Source organism: Leptodactylus fuscus, chromosome 9 (assembly GCF_031893055.1).
Source record: "Leptodactylus fuscus isolate aLepFus1 chromosome 9, aLepFus1.hap2, whole genome shotgun sequence".
NCBI classification, from domain to species: Eukaryota; Metazoa; Chordata; class Amphibia; order Anura; family Leptodactylidae; genus Leptodactylus; species Leptodactylus fuscus.
The window spans coordinates 21,446,974-21,465,337 of record NC_134273.1 but is presented as its reverse complement, the minus strand read 5'-3'; the positions used below and the strand labels follow the sequence as shown (position 1 = coordinate 21,465,337).

At 42.2% G+C, this 18,364-nt stretch overlaps 1 protein-coding gene across 1 annotated transcript in view; it reads left to right on the top strand.

The window, feature by feature from the left end:
- TNR (tenascin R) overlaps nucleotides 1-18,364 on the top strand; it is a 333,354-nt gene that overhangs the window by 72,476 nt on the left and 242,514 nt on the right. The gene's annotated exons all lie outside the window — the stretch shown is intronic.

Genomic DNA, 18,364 nt, shown 5'->3' with positions numbered 1-18,364 from the left:
TCAGCTCCTGCTTAGCTACGGCCCGGCTTGCGTGTGTAGGCGCGATGTGATGACGTCATCGCGCCTACACACGCAAGTCGGGCCGGAGCTTTAAAGCAGGAGCTGAGCTCACAGCTCCTGCTTTAATCGCGTATGCATTCCAGCTCATCGGCGAACGGACGTCGATGAGCTGAAATCGTGGCAGGCAAGTGCCGGGGCCCCCAGAGGCTCTGTGGGCCCAGGCACTTGCCTGACTGCCGAGCTGACCGGGACCATTTTGTTAGGGCCGGGCCGCGGGGCCCCGCTAAGCGCGGGGCCCCGGGCGGTTGCCCGGCTCGCCCGGCCCTGGATCTGCCCCTGTATATAGGGTTATATGATAGAGGAGAGAAGCTGAGCTCTGTGATATATAGGGTTATATGATAGAGGAGAGAAGCTGAGCTCTGTGATATATGGGTTATATGATAGAGGAGAGAAGCTGAGCTCTGTGATATATAGGGTTATATTATAGGGGGATTAATGCTAAGACCTTGGGTGCGGGCCAGGCTTACAGACTGTAGCCACCTTTAGAATGTCTCGGAGCCTCAGTAATGGATAATAAAGTGGCTTCTCAGTGGGTTTAATTAAAAATGTCTCTCCTTTTGTTTCTGCAGTTCGGATGCGGGCAATGAATCTCCATGGTAACAGACAACAAACCCTGTATCGTCTTATTCTGCAGTCGTCTTCTATTTTCTTTTGTCTCCTACTTTATGCTTATGAATGTTTAGCAGATCTGCAAGAAGTAAAGGATGAATAGAAGGGAATATGAGCGCCAGATCCGCCTGCACAGATTTTGTTGTTTGATATCATGGAGACGTTCGGTATTCTTTTGTAGAAAGAAGACGGTAGAAAATGTTTCCTTCTAACCTACAGCAAAGTTACTTCATTTATTGCTTTAGATGTATCAGGACAATAAAAATGGTTTCTAAGCTGGACATAGCCTTAAAGCTTATGTGTCTGTGGTCTCGAGGGAGAGATGTTTCTTTTGCAGATAGCTCTAGTAATGTTAGACTGCTCACCTGTAAACCACATACATGCATAGATATTTGACAACAACCAGGGTAGCATTGTGGCAAAGTCCACAGGAGAATGCCAGACCCCACTGGGTGCTGGTGGTGTCGGTTGTTGGACATATACAGTATATCAAGGCTTTCATCTAGAAATGAAATTGGAATTGCATCTGAATTTCAGGAAATATTCAATCCAGATTTCCTCACAGCACAGTAACTTCTTGAATGCCACGGTCAAACATGACTGCGGCATCCAGGAGGTTGCTTTCAGCAGTGATACCTGGGGAATAGGGCCTCAGTCACCTGCCGAAAGAGCTCCAGAGTGGATGCTGAACCCAGGACAGGTCAGTATCAGAATTTTTTTAATTTTTAATCATGGCGGCCCCCCTGATCTCAATGCAGCGGGGTAGTGAGGGGGACCCCAATATATAATAAAACCCCTGAGCCACATTCATGTTTGAATGTGGAATCTTAGGGGTTAGCACCCGCGATTGGGTCTCAACTCTTACCAGGGGTGTTAGAGGACAGTGTCAGCCTTTACATAGGGCTGACACTATGCTTCCGCACGGTTTCCATGAAGTCATTCCCAGCAGCGTCGTACTATTAGGGTGGATGTCATGAAGGGGATAATAAGATTCGCCATAAATTAATTCAGATCGAATCGAATAGTATCAAAATTCTAATCAAATTTTCTATATAGAAAATTGGGCCAATCGAATTTTTTGAAAAATTTGCTCATCTCTACATTCATCCTATGATAGAACACAAAGGGGTTCCGAGGACATCCAATGGGTTCCAGCCAGCAGTGAGGCCTGGGGAGCTGGACCTCAGTCACCTGCCAGAAGAGCTCCGGAGTGGATGCTGAGCCCAGGACAGGTGAGTATCAGTATTTTTTAATTTTTAATCACGCTCCCCAATCTCACCGTGGGGGATATCAAGGGGGACCTCAATATACACATACCTGACACCATGTGGGAAGTCCTTCCTGGCAGCGTGGATGTCGTGAAAGGGTTAGCAGAATTCGCAGTGAATTAATTCGTATAGAATCGAATAGTATCAAAAAATTCCGCCAAGCTGCCGAATCCAATTTTTTTAAAAATTCGCTCCTTTCTACTTTCATCCTAATTCGCAACACATGTGTGAACTTAGCCTTACCCGCATATGACACACCTGCTATACAACCTTCGATTTTGTCCTTGACTATGTGTCTCAATAATTCCTACAAACGGTTAAAAACCTAATAATGCAAAAAAACATTTATTAAATCTGCACATTCTGTTGGCAAACAATTATCTATTCAGAGCAGGGCCGAGCTTTAAAAAAGTAATTTCAATGAGACTCAAATCAATATCCTTACGAGAAATAGCAGACCATTCTAAATATTTCCAGTGAGAGACGGTAGTGAAATGTTTAGCAGATAGGAATAAATATTAGTTGGTTGTTAAATCTCATAGAGCTGGAAAATAACACCAGGAATTTTTATTTCCCCCCGAGGAGAGAACCTTCCCAGAGAGAACATCCAATCTATCACATGATGACACCTTGAAGCAGGAGATTTTTATAAAGTACGAGATATTTATCTTTAGTGTATCGGAAGATCATTTTAGAACCATTTTAGGAAAGTAGTCAAGCGTTGTAATAAATAAAGCGGAGGTATTAGCATTGGGTAGACCGGTGGGACAATAGACCGTCGCCAACGCCTCGGAAATAAAAGAGGGCACATAAGGTGTAAATTTGAGAGATGTCTTGTGACTAAGAAGTATCCTTGGCTGATGAGGAAGAGAATCCTAGGAGGAGAATTTCTCTGTGACTCAATGAGCTATAGAAGACAGGGTTGGTGTAATGTTCTTACATAGTGTGGTCTACACGTAACCCAAACAGTGCCACCTACTCAGAAGCGTGCCACATGCCAAGACTGAGCTCCGTCCTTCTGTTTCATGTCTATCTAGTCATTGCTGGTCTGTCACATCACAAGGAATAGATGCAAGCTAGGAAATGGAATATCTGTCATCCGTTTTATAGCCAAGGGCTTTCTTAGACAATACACATTCACATGGGAGAGGGTAATAACCATCTATTAGACATCTCTAGTGGTGGCTAGTGGTTATCTATCCTAAAAGCAAAAGGATTAGGTATGTTGAAACTCAGCTGCCTGATCCTTATCGCCCTCTACATCTACCGGTGGTGGGAGAGTCAGGTGATCCCGTACATGTTATGATAGGTTTGTCCATGGGTAGGGAGTGCAACTGCGATTGAGCCTGGCAAGGTACGGGGCTCACGGCCAGCTCGACAAAAGTTTGCACTAGGTCCTACAAGACACTTGTTACACCACTGGTTCTATCGTTACAACTCTAAGGGTACTGTATGTTCCGCCATGTGAACATTCAGCGCCGCTCGCCGAGACGGAATGCCAATGCAGCATCGGCGTCCCACCTCTGTGGGTCCAAATGAATGGGCCTACACTAGAGCATGCCTCGAGCCATGGAGTCGCAGCAAGATAGGGCATGTCACTTCTTTTTTCCACAACTAGCTAGCGGAAAAAAGAAGCGAGCGGCTTTCATTGAAGTCAATAGGAGCCATTTTTGGCAGATCAAAATCCGCTGCCAAAAAACTCTCTGTGAACATATCCTAATATGTATGGCCAGTTTTATATATGGTTGCACTATTTCTTTCACGGAGCCTTTATATGGCATTACCATTTACAGCATGATAAAAAAAAAAAACATTGAATTTGGTGCATTATATCTCTAATCTTGGTAATTGGTGGTTAGTTCTGCACATCGGCTTAAAGGAATCTTATCCCATTACTCCATAGAAAAAAACTTCAACTCTGTTATGTTGGTGGGTTTCCTCCCATGAACATCATCTATCTATCTATCTATCTATCTATCTATCTATCTATCTATCTATCTCTCTCTCTCATATCTATCTATCTATCTATCTATCTATCTATCTATCTATCATCTATCTATCTCTCTATCTATCTATCTATCTATTATCTATCTATCTATCCATCATCTATCTATCTATCTATCTATCTATCTATCTATCTATCTATCATATATTTATCTATCTCCTATCTATCTCTCTATCTTCTATCTATCTATCTATCTATCTATCTATCTATCTATCTACTGTATCTATCTATCTATCTATCTATCTACTGTATCTATCTATCTATCTATCTATCTATCTATCTATCATCTATCTCTAATATCTATGTACCTTTATTGTTCTATCTATTATTGATCATCTATTGATATCTATTGATCTATCTATCGATCTAATCTATCTATCTATCTATCTATCTATCTATCCATCTATCCATCTCCTATCTATCTATCCATCTATCTATCCATCTATCCATCTCCTATCTATCTATCCATCTATCTATCTATCTCCTATCTATCTATCTATCTATCTATCTATCTATCTATCATCTATATCCTATCTATCTACTGTATCTATTTATCTATCTATCTATCTATCTATCTATCTATCTATCTATCTATCATCTATCTATCTATCTATCTATCAATCATCTATCTATCTATCTATCTATCTATCTATCTATCTATCTATCCCTCTATCTTTCTACCTTAATACTTATATACTTTATTGGTTAAATGAAATAATTCCAGTTAGAAGATTTCTACAGTACCTGTCCGTCTTTTGTCGCCTTTGTTACTCTTCTGCAGCAGATTATGATGCTTATCAACTGGCATAAAAATAGAGAATGGTGTCTGCATGTTCTGCAAATTAACCATAAGTGTCTCTATATTGTAAGAAGTGTCTGAAAAGATGTGCTTGGAAAGGTGATGGTTTAGATAAAATGGTGCAGAGAGAGAATCGCGTCATGGCTAAGCCTAGAACATATTACCACCGACATAATAAAATACAATAAAAAAATTAAAAAAAATCTGCTTGAATAAACTGGAAGCAAAGAAAGTTACTGACAATTGGGATTGTCTTGGAAGAACAAGGCTTTTGCAGGAAAAGGTAGACTTCTAACATGTTATGCAAGTCCCAGATGTCCAGACAAAGAATCTTCTGACAAGACAAATAAACTAGGATTTATACAGCCTTGATATAAACCTTATCTGCAGGCGCTTTGTTACCAGTAATTCCTTTTTTATCCTAGATTGGACCATTTAATTTATTCTGAAAATCCACAAAATCTTTGCTACAGACATTCTATGAAAAGTCCAACAAGCAGGGACTTACTAGAACAACTTATCACCTATGGACAGGATAAGGGTCTTGGTTACTTGGGGTGCCGAAACTGGGACTCTGTGCTGGTATATGGATGCAATGCCCTTGGTTCCTTGAAACCAAATTATTGTAGAGAATCTTGCAGGTAGAAGTTCACACAATGACCTACTTCTTTTTGTTATGGTGTCCTTCCCATGATGTTCCAAATGGGCCATTAGAGCCAGCACCATCTCTTCCTGCTGGGGACGGTTCAATTATCTGTCTGGTGCAAACAGGTTTATTTCGTAAAACAGCAAAAATAAATAAACCTTCACGTCAGGCACAAAATAAGCAAAAATAAAATACAGCCTTAACTTCAGGCAAAACAGCAAACAAAACCCTGCTTGTCCGAGCTCTAACTAAACAGTAAAAAACTAACTATACATGTGGCTTACTACCAACCAAACAAAGTAGGATAATTCAGTCTCACCAGACTCTCAGTTTTTTAGGACAGAACCAGGCACCTCCTTTCGCTCCCAGGATCTGTTCTGAAGTGCAGGCTCCGCAGCCTTTTATGGCCCAATAATAAGCCCAGGACCCACACCTTGGGCTGAGGCCTATGCAAGACCTGCCCTAGACCACACATAGGTCAGAAATCTGGGGGAGATATACCATGACTCCAGCATTCTGCCTGTCACCTTCTCACTATATATATGGTATATAGCATGCTTAAAATAATATGAAATACGTGGTCACATCTACTCAATATTAAAGGGGTTGTTCCATAATAAATATTAATTAATCCTGCAAAATATAACACAATTTTGCAATTGGCATCATCTAAAAAAAAGTAATCCTATGTCTAGACATTATTATATACTTGTTATAGCGACCCCTGCTGTTCTTTTCATATTCTTTCAGAATGTCCATCAAATATGTCCAAAACAATGTTGCTATAAGAATGATGTAAGAGCAAAATCTAGAATTTAAAGACTAAATAAATCTGCTTAAAAATTTGCTCCAACGGAGTGAATTAAAACATAGTCACTTAAGGACTGAAAAAAATTTTTTGGTAAAATTTATCACAAATCTCGAACCACACTCAGTTACCCGAAAAGCAAACAAATGAAATTAAAAAACCCAATGTAATCCCAGTGAATTTACCTCCCTCCGGTTGCAGATACATTTCCCGTTTCTGCAGGCCAAGCTTTGCACGGCGTGTCTAGCCTTTCCTAGTAAAAGTAAATCATCATGTGGAATTTATATAACATTTACAAAACAAACAAATAAACCACATATGTTCCTTCCCGACATGTTTGCCAGCGCAGGTATAAAGAAAAATGATGACCTTTTGTGTATGCGCGAGCTAAGTGTAAGTACCGCAGTCACAAGAGCTGAGACTGATCCTGTTTAATATATTTTTATTAGCACTATAAGACATTCCTTAGACATGAAGGCTTGACTTTTGCCGATGACATAAAGGTCTGCGAGACTGTTGCCTTTTCCAAGTGATTAATGACCTAGGTAAATTAGAGGAAAAGACAAAATGTGGCAACTGCAGTTTAATGCCAAAATAGTGCAAAATAATGCACCTGGGCTACAAAAATCCAAAGGCAGGTTAGAGGATTAATGGCACGATAATGTCAACTTCTCGAGAGGAATGGAGCCTGGGAGCTATCATTTCAGATGACTTAAGAGGTAGCCAGGCACCATAGCTAAGCAGTTGGAGAGCCTGCTGCAGAATGTGCACATAGGTATAAGGAGATAATGGAGGCAAAAGAGAGAAATGGCGATAAATATTTATAGACCACTAGTAAGACCTCACCTGGAGTGCTGCGCTTAATGTGGTGGACCATATTTTCCAGAGAAGGCTCATAAAGCCAACTCTATCACGGAAAACCAAAGGACTATAACGGCTTAGAATATAAAATAGATGCTGAAACTATTACTAGAATTCTCATAGGAAGAACCTTTACTAGAGAAACAAAATCAGATTTTGTATTGACAAATTTTTAATAAAAAAAATTCCAATTTTCCGTAGAACTCATCACCGGCTCCTAGCAATGAACAATCTTTAAAATGACAATAAAGAAGCATTTGTGCGAAAATTCTTTATTCTCTTGCTCAAAAGACACATGATGTAAATGATGGCGATGGGAATTATCTTACAGGTGGGTCTACGTGTAACATATTCACTTTGTTCTGGTCCTCAGTAGAGATGAGCGAACAGTAAAATGTTCGAGGTTCGATATTCGTTTTGAGTAGCCCCTCAATATTTGACTATTCAAATCGAATATTGAACCCTATTATAGTCTATGGGGGGAAAATGCTCGTTTCAGGGGTAGGCAACGTTTGATCAAATTATACTTACCAAGTCCACTGGTGAGGGTCGGGCTGGATCCTCCGAGAAGTCTTCTCCTTGCAGCGTCCCCACGGCGTCTTCCGGCTCTGAATTCACTCTACCAGGCATAGGGCCTGGGCAGAGCCAACTGCGCATGCCTGCAGTACAAGCAGACATGCGCAGTCGGCTCTGCCCAGGCCCGATGCCTGGCAGAGTGAATTCAGAGTCGGAAGACGCTGCGGAGAAGCTGCACGGAGAAGACTTCTAAAGGTAAGAGAAGAACCAGCGTTGATTGGCTGACTGTACAGCATTCGGCCAATCAATGCTGGTTCTGCATCAAACTTTTACATTCAAACAGCGAGTGGTACTCGATCGAGTACGAGTATTTCGAATACCGTAGTATTCGATCGAATACCTACTCAATCGAGTACTACTCGCTCATCTCTAGTCCTCAGCTGTGTCATGTGACCGGTAATGAGAATTTCCAACTGAAACAGTGTTTTATGTGTGGACAGGAAGTCTCTTCATTCTATGAGACTCGCATCAAGGGACTCAGAGGAAGAAATAGAGCAACTGACTTCCTGTCCATGCGTATGTCATTCATCAGTTGTGAAGTTTTATTTCTGGTCACATGACACAGCTGAGGACCAGATGAGAATAAATAACTCTATCTCACTAACTCACCAATACATCCACCAGCAAGAAGATAACCTTCAGTACAATTTACATCCTGTATCTTTCTTAGGTCAGAGAATACAAAAGTTTTTGGAAGTGTCTCAATGTTGAGGCTCAGATGAAAAAAGCATACTCTAAGGATAGAGCCAAATAAGGTTTAAAAAATGGATGCCTACTGTGGGGGAGGCAGATTGGAAGCAGCGACAGTGCGCTCTCAACCAGTCAGAGATAGGGGCACAAAATCTGTAGCAAACAAGATTATTTAGAAAAAAAACAGCAAAATAAATAAATAAACCTTGACTTCAGGCACAAAATAAGCAAACTAAAATACAACCTTAACTTCAGACAAAACAATGTTAATCAAAGACCCTGCTCGTCTGAGCACTAACTAAACACTAAACAATAAAGGACTTACTGTACGTGTGGCTTACTACGAAACACACGATTATACAAAAATAACGCAATACAGTCTCACCAGACTGAATTTCAGGATAGAATAAAGCACCTCCTCCCAGGGTGTGCCCTAATGTGCAGGCTCTGCAGCCTTTTCTGGCCCAGTAACGAACCCACACCTCACACCTGGGCTGAGGCTTACTCAAGATCCACCCTGAACCACACATAGGTCAAAAATCTTGGACTATATCGGGACTCCAGCCCTCTGCCTGTCACCTTCTCACTCTACATCCATGCACTGAAGTCAGTTTTACCTGTTCACCCATCATCCTACTGACTGTAGGGCAAGTATACATTCTCCTGTCCAACATAAATGTATAAGGTGGCAGAACCTACTTCCAAGTTGGGTAAAAATGTCCCACAGAACTGGCTTGACTCCACTTTTATATGAAACCAATCCAATACGATATTGTAACAGTTTAGGTTGCAATCCTCAACACAACAACTGGATGGCTGCACTCTGACCTATATAGCATATCACATTGTGACACAATATCAGTAAATATTATCTTGAAAAGCTAGTTATCCCAGACACACATATCTGTGTCCAGCCGAGAGGAAAAGTAAGAAAGGACAAATCTGTATAATGATATATAATGCAAGTTGGACCTTAAAGCCATATGCAAACTTGTGATGGCATCGGATGAAAGGGGAAGTGTTATTAAGTAGTAGTTACTCAGAAATGTACCATGCTAACTGGTTTAAAGCAAGGAAAGTAAGATAAACTTACTGATAATCTTCCTTATCACCCGGAGCTGGGCTGAGTGTAGAATAATGCCAGTGATTAAGAAGACTTTAGAATAGAGAAAGGGCAAATGTAATGGGCAAAGTGGCTTGTTCTTTGCCCTACAAGTCAATTTTTCTAAGAAAGAACATAGTCTTGTTTGAAATTTGCTAGTCCACTTAAGAATATGCATAATTATGAATAATTCATCCACAGCAATTATGGCAGAGTGATATAAAACACACATCACTTTCCAGTATCATCACTAAGAATCCCTCTATTTATATAGTGCACCGACCAAATCTTACTACTGTGTACGCTCTTGGATTTCCTTCTGACCATTTTTATACAGTTACACTTTATGTTATAAATTAGAATATTTAGAAATACGGATTGTAGGAAAATGTCATTAAAATCTTAGAACATATGAAGCGGTTTTTCCACCATACACTGGCCACAATTTTCGCGCGATGAGGTTACATGGTGCCCCTCATGCAGTATTCTGTATATAAAACTTAAGTTGTAAACTAGACCAACAAAGTCAGAGAGGGATCGCTCAGTCAATCAGGCCAACAAGACTGATTGTTGTTGCTCTCCACCACTTGTGCCCCGCCCCTCCGGATCATATAGGATTAATTTGCATAAGATTGAAGAACTCATTTGCATATTGATAAAAAATGATGATGTCTGGTCAATAGAGGCAACGATTTATGAGCAACGGGGCTAGATTCTGGTGACAGACTCCCTGGAAGAAGCAGAACATAAGAAAGCAGGTGACTTCATCCTCTACATTTTGGGACCAGGTTATAACGGAAAAAAATACCTGACAGGTCCCTTTATCTATATTTGATTTGGTGTGAGCACCTTTTGGAGGAGGAGTCCTGGAAGTGATGATCCGGCCCCCGCAGAGCCCTGATCTCACCATCATCCAGTCTGTCTGGGATGACATAAAGAGATAGAAGGACTGAACAAGCTTACATCCACAGAAGACCTCCTTGCCTAGTTTTTTCAAAAATTGTGCGCAAGTGTCCCGAGAAGAATTGATGGAAGACAAAGGGCGCTCGAACCAAATACTGACGGAATGTAAATTTCTCTTTTCTTCATTCACATCAATTAATTGACAAACATAATCCATTAATCCTTCCATTTCTGAAAGTATCTTCGCTTTAAAACATCTTTTCACACCTGCCTAAAAATTTCTAACAGTTCTGTAATTCGACACCATCATATTAGATACCGATGCAGTCATGTACGCCTGGGAAATGAGATATTCTGCAGTCTGTCGTCTGGAGAATCGTGATATTGTTGCCTAGCACGCTATCAGTATTTCCTAATTGAGTATCAGAGACTTGGAAATTGGAGTTTGGCTTAGGTCCCCCCTCGGTATCCCAAGTTCTCCCCTCGAATCACATACCAATAACCGTGTCCCCTTTGTTCATTTTCCTGGAATAAGATGGATTACCATAGCTGCATATTCGTGAATGGCTTAAGTAATTGTGTCAGCCCAAGAGAACAAATTGCTGTTCATCTTCAAGTTAGCACGACTATGTTTTCACTCCTGTAATGTTATTTAGTCAGTCTGGCACATACCCATTCCTGCTTAAGTGGCTATGAATAATACATGTAGAGAGACTTGGAAAAACTCCTTTAAAATACTTTGTCAGTAATAAACAGGTAATAGTACTAATTTGCTAAATTGTGCTAACCAGTGAGGCAATTTTCCTTCCATTTCCATACGAGGGCAAGGAAGCTGGGCGCCCATTACGGAGAGAATGCCAATATTTGTTACCAAGAAAGAACAGCTCCGTAAGCCAGGATTTTCTGGACGAAACTTCCTCTACACATCAAGGGACAACAAAGCACCTTGATTCTTTGAAAAACAGACACAGGTATGGAAATCAGTCCTATGCAGAGATTTGTGGAGCGCTTTGGCTCAAAGCCCCAAGTACATTTACCCTTTGTATTCGGGATTTGAAACGAAAAGACAAAAAAATTCCATCTGTCGCCCAAAAATCGTGTTGTAGCCTTGAGGGAACGATGGCCAGATGGGACTCCGTAAACCATAAAATGATGGTGCCTGTTAAATTCACTACGATAAGGTCATTATGAGAATTTCTCTGATTAGCTGAGCAAGTGATCTGATAATAACATGGGTCGCTGCCAAGGAAATTAATATTCGTAATAGTTTTCCTTCTTGGCTTGACAATGGTTTTGATTATAGTCTGTTTGTTATGGGACAAAGTTCTTAAAGTGGACACGTACTAATGGACGACCAAGCTCTGGTGAACTTACAGATCATGTATGCTTTTTTTTAAAACTATTTACAGTACTGCCATTTCACACTACCGTCTGTGTCCGACAGGTAGTGTCCGCTCCTAGTGTCCGCTCAAAATCTGGCACGGACATTAGGAGCGGACACTAGCTGTGTCCGTGACACCTGTCATTTATTTAAATGGGCATCGGGTGCGTTCTTTTGCACTCCGTACCCTTCCTTCCCTGTCTGCATGTTGGGTTTTTCTGTCCGCTTGAGAAGTCGGACATCTTTACATGCGGACAGGGAAGGAAGGGCACGGAGTGCAAAAGAACGCACCCGATGCCCATTTAAATAAATTACAGGTGTCACGGACACAGCTAGTGTCCGCTCCTAATGTCCGTGCCAGATTTTGAGCGGACACTACGAGCGGACACTACCTGTCGGACACAGACGGTAGTGTGAACGCCCCCTTAGAAGAAAGTGCAATTTCACATTCTATACTGTCTACCAATAAGTATTTGGACCCCTGTGGTAGAATAGAAAAACCACATTTATTCCTATCCAATAGTTGGTAGACTCCAGCAGATGCTTCCTTATGGATGGTATTGATGGACACAATACTCCCGGATGCCTGGTAAAACTCCTGGTGTATGTGAGCCATTGGTTGGGTGCGGTTTCTCTGGCCAGCACTCGTTGATCTCTATATCCCACTTTCGGGGGTTGGCACATTCGGACAAGCACTGTTCACCTTCCACTAGGTAATCACATAGGCCACTGTTGATTTTGGGTAATTCAGTTGGCTTACTATGTCCCTTAAGGACCATTTCTGTGGTACCCAACAATTACCCCTTACTCGAAATCGGCCAACTCTGCACTTCATGGCATCTTGCATGCAACTAATGCCAATGCTGTTAGCTATTTAACGGCAGAAGGCGTGACGTACATTATGACCGCAGATATCTTCATTTGCGTGGGTGTCTAAATACTTAATGGTAGACAGTGTATTAGGAAGTCACTAGGGATCCGCTAGTCCTCGAAATGACAGCACAACAGAGGGCCCTCCTCTATCACCTAGCTCCCTCCCCACTATACAGAGACTGGTTGAGCACGATGGATGTGTCCGATTGGCTTGGTTAACATCATGAATGCCGTAACAGTCACAACAGTGGCAACTATGGAATTTGGCAGTGGTTGGGGCCCCATCTGTCAATCCATCTGCACCACACAAGGCAATCACAGGAAACCAATGCAGTTCAGAGGCATATGGTAGTATATGGTTAGGCAAAAATACTTTGGAATACTATGTATCCCAAAGAATTAAGTAAATATTCATAGGATTGTAGCTCCTAGTCTGCTAGGTGAAATCAGTTGCTTGTTCCTGAAGGTCCAAATTGGCCATTCCTTAGGAGGATAATTGGTTGAAGCCCATCGAATAACCCAGTATGGCACTGGGCTTGGTAGCAGTGAAGATGCGGCAGTACTCATCCAAAGAGCTCCCGGTATTGGTCACCAATACCCCTTTAAATATCATTTTGTTACATAAAACCCATCTCTGTACAACAAGACCATGAATGAGTATCAGTTGAGAAGAGCTATCATATAGCAGGCACTTTAATGGATAAATAGCCTCCCAGATTTGCTTAAATCAGTGGGTTCCCCTGGGCCCGGGAAGCAACGTGCGGCATTCTTGTCCAGCATTTGGCATCCTCCAATGAATTGTAAAGCAGCGACAACAAGCTTTGTTCACAGCTTTCCCAGTATGTTCTTAATCAAACCTGCTTCTGATTTAGCTGCTCTTTATGCAAATCAGCTCATTTGCATTTGCTAACTTGATAACATTTCTGAATGTAATGACTTGAGTTGATGCTTGATTGAATCAGCTGCGATTACCAGGAATCGGCTAATTAAATGATTTAACTACAAACCGCTTAATTGATTCCATCTCCTAACCTGATGGACTCGGGGTTACGGGCGTCCTCCTTCATGGTTGGCTGAGCTAAGGGGTATGGTGGAACATCCGAGCTGCGGGAACGGCTGTATTCTCTAGCAGCTCCAAGTACATATGTAACCTGTACCATTGACAAGTCAGCCGTGAAATCTTGTAATACAGCGAAATACACTGTGACAACTTTGAATTATTTGGAACATCTGGGTTATTCTACTTTGTTCCGTAATAAGCTGTGTGTTTTGTGGCCTGATCACATCTGTGCGCCGGAGGATTTCTTACAATGACATTCGTTACTAAAATTGTTTTTTAAGAAGAAAACAGAGACTAAGTATGTGGGTGTAGCCGTGTCATCTGCGCTGTGCTTCTATTAGAGAGAACTGCTCCATTGAAATCAATAGTAAGACTAAGGGACTCTATTGTTATAGGCAGAACAGAGGTGTTATTTTAAGCTCCCGGGCCCCAGTGCACATTTATCCCAGGGCCACTTAAAGGGTACCATTTCTAAGGGCCCCTTCACACGGCGTAAGCACTCGGCTCATTCCGAGCCGTACACGCGAGCGCTTCTACACACTTCCCATTCACTTCAATGGGAGCGCTCATAAAGCCGGCTTTACGCGCACTCCCATTGAAGTGAATGGGAAGTGTTTAGAAGCGCTCACCTGTACGGCTTGGAATGAGCCGAGCGCTTGCGCTGTGTGAAGGGGCCCTAATACTGGTGACTTGTATTATGGTAATGGGCATGGCTGCTTTCACCATCAGTGAAACTCCGGGCCCTATGATTGGAGGGGGGCCCCCAGCTGCCCCGGATCAAGCAGGACAGTCCCACATTTCGGGTGATGTCCTGCTCTACCAGGTCACAGGCAGTGATTTCACCTCTATCTGAGGTTGAATACCATAGTGGCTCCGTGTTCCATTATTCAACCTTCAGCTGATAATTTCGGCAGCGGTGAAGAGCAATGAGCGCCAAGCCGCAGACATTACAGTTGGAGCAGGTCCACAGGAACATGGTTCGGTGACGCTGTGTTCACACCTGCGCCTCGGTCTTTGTTCTCAGGTTTTCTGACAGAGCGCCGGTGAGCATTTTGTGCTCTCTGTGGCACAACCGGTTTTTTTTAACTGGACACAAAGTCCTTCATATCCGACTTTGTGTCCGGTTAAAAAAAATAACGGTTTCGCCACGGAGAGCACAAAACGCTCACCGGCGCCCGCGGCCAGACACTTTTCAAACCCATTCAAATGAATGGGTTTGAAAATGACTGCAGGTTTCCGTTTCCTGCCCAGTTTCGTGCAGGAAACGGAAAACTGCATAACGGAGACCCGGGGTGCTGATGTGAACAAGCCCTTAGTATTCTTTTTTTTTAATGTAACAATGGTGGTTGAGGGGGCAATTAAGTTATGAGGGGGTATTGGTGGACCCAATTTTAAAAATGTTGCTCGGTAGCATCAGTGGTGTGGACGCAAACACCGAACGTTAAGTGAGAACCTAGCATAAGTGGCTTATATGTTGTTGAATGTATAGTGAACGTACCTTATTTTATATCAACGTACAATGCTGAGTAATTCATCTTTTAATCCATATACAGATGAGCAGTTCAGGGCTCCCAGGGTGCGGCCGCACATGCCAAAGCACCAGTTTTGATCAAGGACCAGCCCTAACATAAAGATTGACTGGTCCCAATGGGAGGAGACCACAAGTGAAAATGGGTGCTCAGGCAAAAGTGACCACGCCCCAAATGCACCAAATAGCTCATTTGCATATGGATTAAAGCTTAATTTTCTTATCGGTAAGATTACACTTTGATGCAAAAAATATATGGAGTGAGAAGAGAGTGGGTGGTCGTAGACTCCCTTTAACTGGACTGATTTGTGGATGAGCTATCCGAGAATTGATTCTCTTCCTATACAATCTTTTGAAAGTCATCTCTGCATTAAATGAAGCATCGAATGTAAAGAAAATAGGTTAATACAGACGAATGTTTTTCCTCTCGGTGGTGTTCATTACATCATGTATTTAGTGCTTGGCTGCCATTACTCTTGCCTACTCTCCAATTCCATTTACCTTTACTGAATTCATTAATTGATGGAATATTCTGTTCTTTTCAGACATCAATTAAAGTTTCGTTCATTTTTCTTTTCTTGCTCTTTAATTTAATCCACTTCTCTCGGTTTACAAATAAAATGCTATATTCTTCACTAGCTAGACAATTACAACCATCCCCCATTCCCCAGCTAAAGATGAGTTATATTCCGGATTGTATGCTGGAAGTAGGCCAGCCTTATGTCATGTTATCATGAAGCTCCATATGGCACTTAAAGGAACGTTAAGCCAAGACATGAATAATACAGGTAGGCTGGAGATAAACGTAGCCCCATTGTTCGATGATATACAACATTTTCTGGATGTTCGTGAAATAGAGAACATAGGGCTTAGTTTTGGTCTGATGTTGCCTTCAAGAATTGCCCTAAAGTTGATCTGCCGATCCAGTGATCTATTGATTTAAAGTGATTCTACCATTAAAGCAACTTTTTTTCTAATTACCACGTCGTAATAGCCTTAAGAAAGGCTATTCGTCTCCTACCTTTAGATGTGGTCTCCGTTGCGCCGTTCCTTAGAAATACTGGTACTTACCGGTATGCTAATGAGGTCTCAGCAGCAATGGGTGCGTCCTTCTTCTTTATCTGCCTCCTCCTCTTGTCTGTCGTCTTCTTTCTTCATCATGTCTGACGCCTGCGCAGTCGGCCAGCGAGACCCTGTTAGAGCCGACTGCGCATGCCAGCGGCAATATTTCCAAGGCTGCAATTGCGCGCATGCGCAGTACCCTCCTCACATCTTCGCCAAACAGAGTGTACTGCTCAGTAAGGTCCATACAGCCCTCCGACGCGCGAGTGAACTCATCCAGGCGTCGGAGGGCTGTACGGACCTTACTGAGCATGCGCAGTACACTCTTTTCAGGCGAAGATGTGAGGAGCGTACTGCGCATGTGCGCAATTGCAGCCTTGGAAATATGGCCGCCGGCCGGCATGCGCAGTCGGCTCTAACAGGGTCTCGCTGTCAGAGCCAACTGCGCAGGCATTATACATGACGAACAAAGAAGACGACAGACAAGGGGAGGAGGCAGATGAAGAAGAAGGATGCCCTCATTGCTGCCGAGACCTCATTAGCATACTGGTAAGTACCGGTATTTCTAAGGAATGGTGCAATGGAGACCACATCTAAAGGTAGGAGACGAATAGCCTTTCTTAAGGCTATTCCGACGTGGTAATTAGAAAAAAAGTTGCTTTAATGGTAGAATCCCTTTAATGTATCGTACAAGAGAGATCCTTTGCACACTGCAGGTACCATATAGTCTGCAACACATCTTCATCCATGATTTATGTTGCCCAGTTCATATATTTATCTTTATATAAGAATGATGTTATTTTATGGTTTACCATTAGGTTGAGAATTTTTCCATGCCAACGTAATTGGATTGGAAATTTGTAATCAGGATTGTTAAAGGAATTTTCAGTGATTTTGATATTAATGACCTTTCTTAATGATAGGTCATCAATATTGGATCAATGACTTTCTGGTATTGGTGGGATTTGACATCCAGAATCCCCATTGATCACCTGTTCTCAGCCGCCTCTGGAGCCAGGACTATATAGAAGAAGGAGGCAGAAGCAGATGGCTCTACAATACACAGTTGTATGGATCAGTGACGGAACTGAAGCCTTGTGGGCTCTGATGAAATCTTTTGTCTGGGGCCCCCTACCTTGTCCCTACAGCAAATTCTTGATAGAGATGGTTACGGGTGTGGTTAGGGTAATCTGTGGGTCTCCTTGGCTTATGGGCCCAATACTGATACTAGTGCTTATGGGTCCCCTAAGGCTCCTGGGCCCTGGTGTGACTGCACCTCTTCAAGTTACACCCCTGGTTTGGATCTCTCTACTTCTGGCTCCATATACTATATCTTTCCACTGCTGGAGATAGCTGATGGGTGTGTGTACTGGGTATCATACCCCAACTGATCCAAATTTTCCAAAGGATATGTCATCGACAACAAATTCCCAGGAACCCCCTTTTAATCCTAATCTAATATGGCGTCCTATCAAATCTCAAGCAGGTGATCATTCCCTTGTCTATGCCTTGTCTATGTGATCCATTGTACAGTCCAGTCTTGCCTTCCGCTCCTTGCAGCTTGTCAGTCAAGCACCCAAGAGTGGAGTTATTAGGTAAAATATACTATTGATATCATGCTGTAATAACAGCCATTTTATTAATAGCGCCCCCTGGGCCCCTAATTGTTTGCTCTATTTTGTAACTGTAAAGTACATACTTCATTCTGCTGGGAGGAAACATGCTAAATGTATACATTGCCTATAATTATGCCCCTTTATAGAAATCCCCTACTGTTATAAGGCTCCGGCTCCACGGGGAAACATCAGATACTCTTGCTGCGTTTACTGCACATTTCCATCATTATACAGCAGCCCGGATATCTATTAATACACGCTTACAGGCAAGTCTGCAGATCCGCCGTGGTTTACATGGAAATTCTTCAGTGATAAGATTGTGGGATATCGGAATATTAAATAACTGAATAAAATGCACAAGTTTTGCAACTCGGGAAGGAAAAAAAACTTGCTTTTTTTCCCCCGTGCGCCTCGATTTTGCAGGACGACCCTGTTATCTCTATAACCTGCTACAGGTTTTCTGAGAACTAAGATTCTGCGCCTTTACCTTTGAAAGCGAAGAATTGGAGAGCAAACA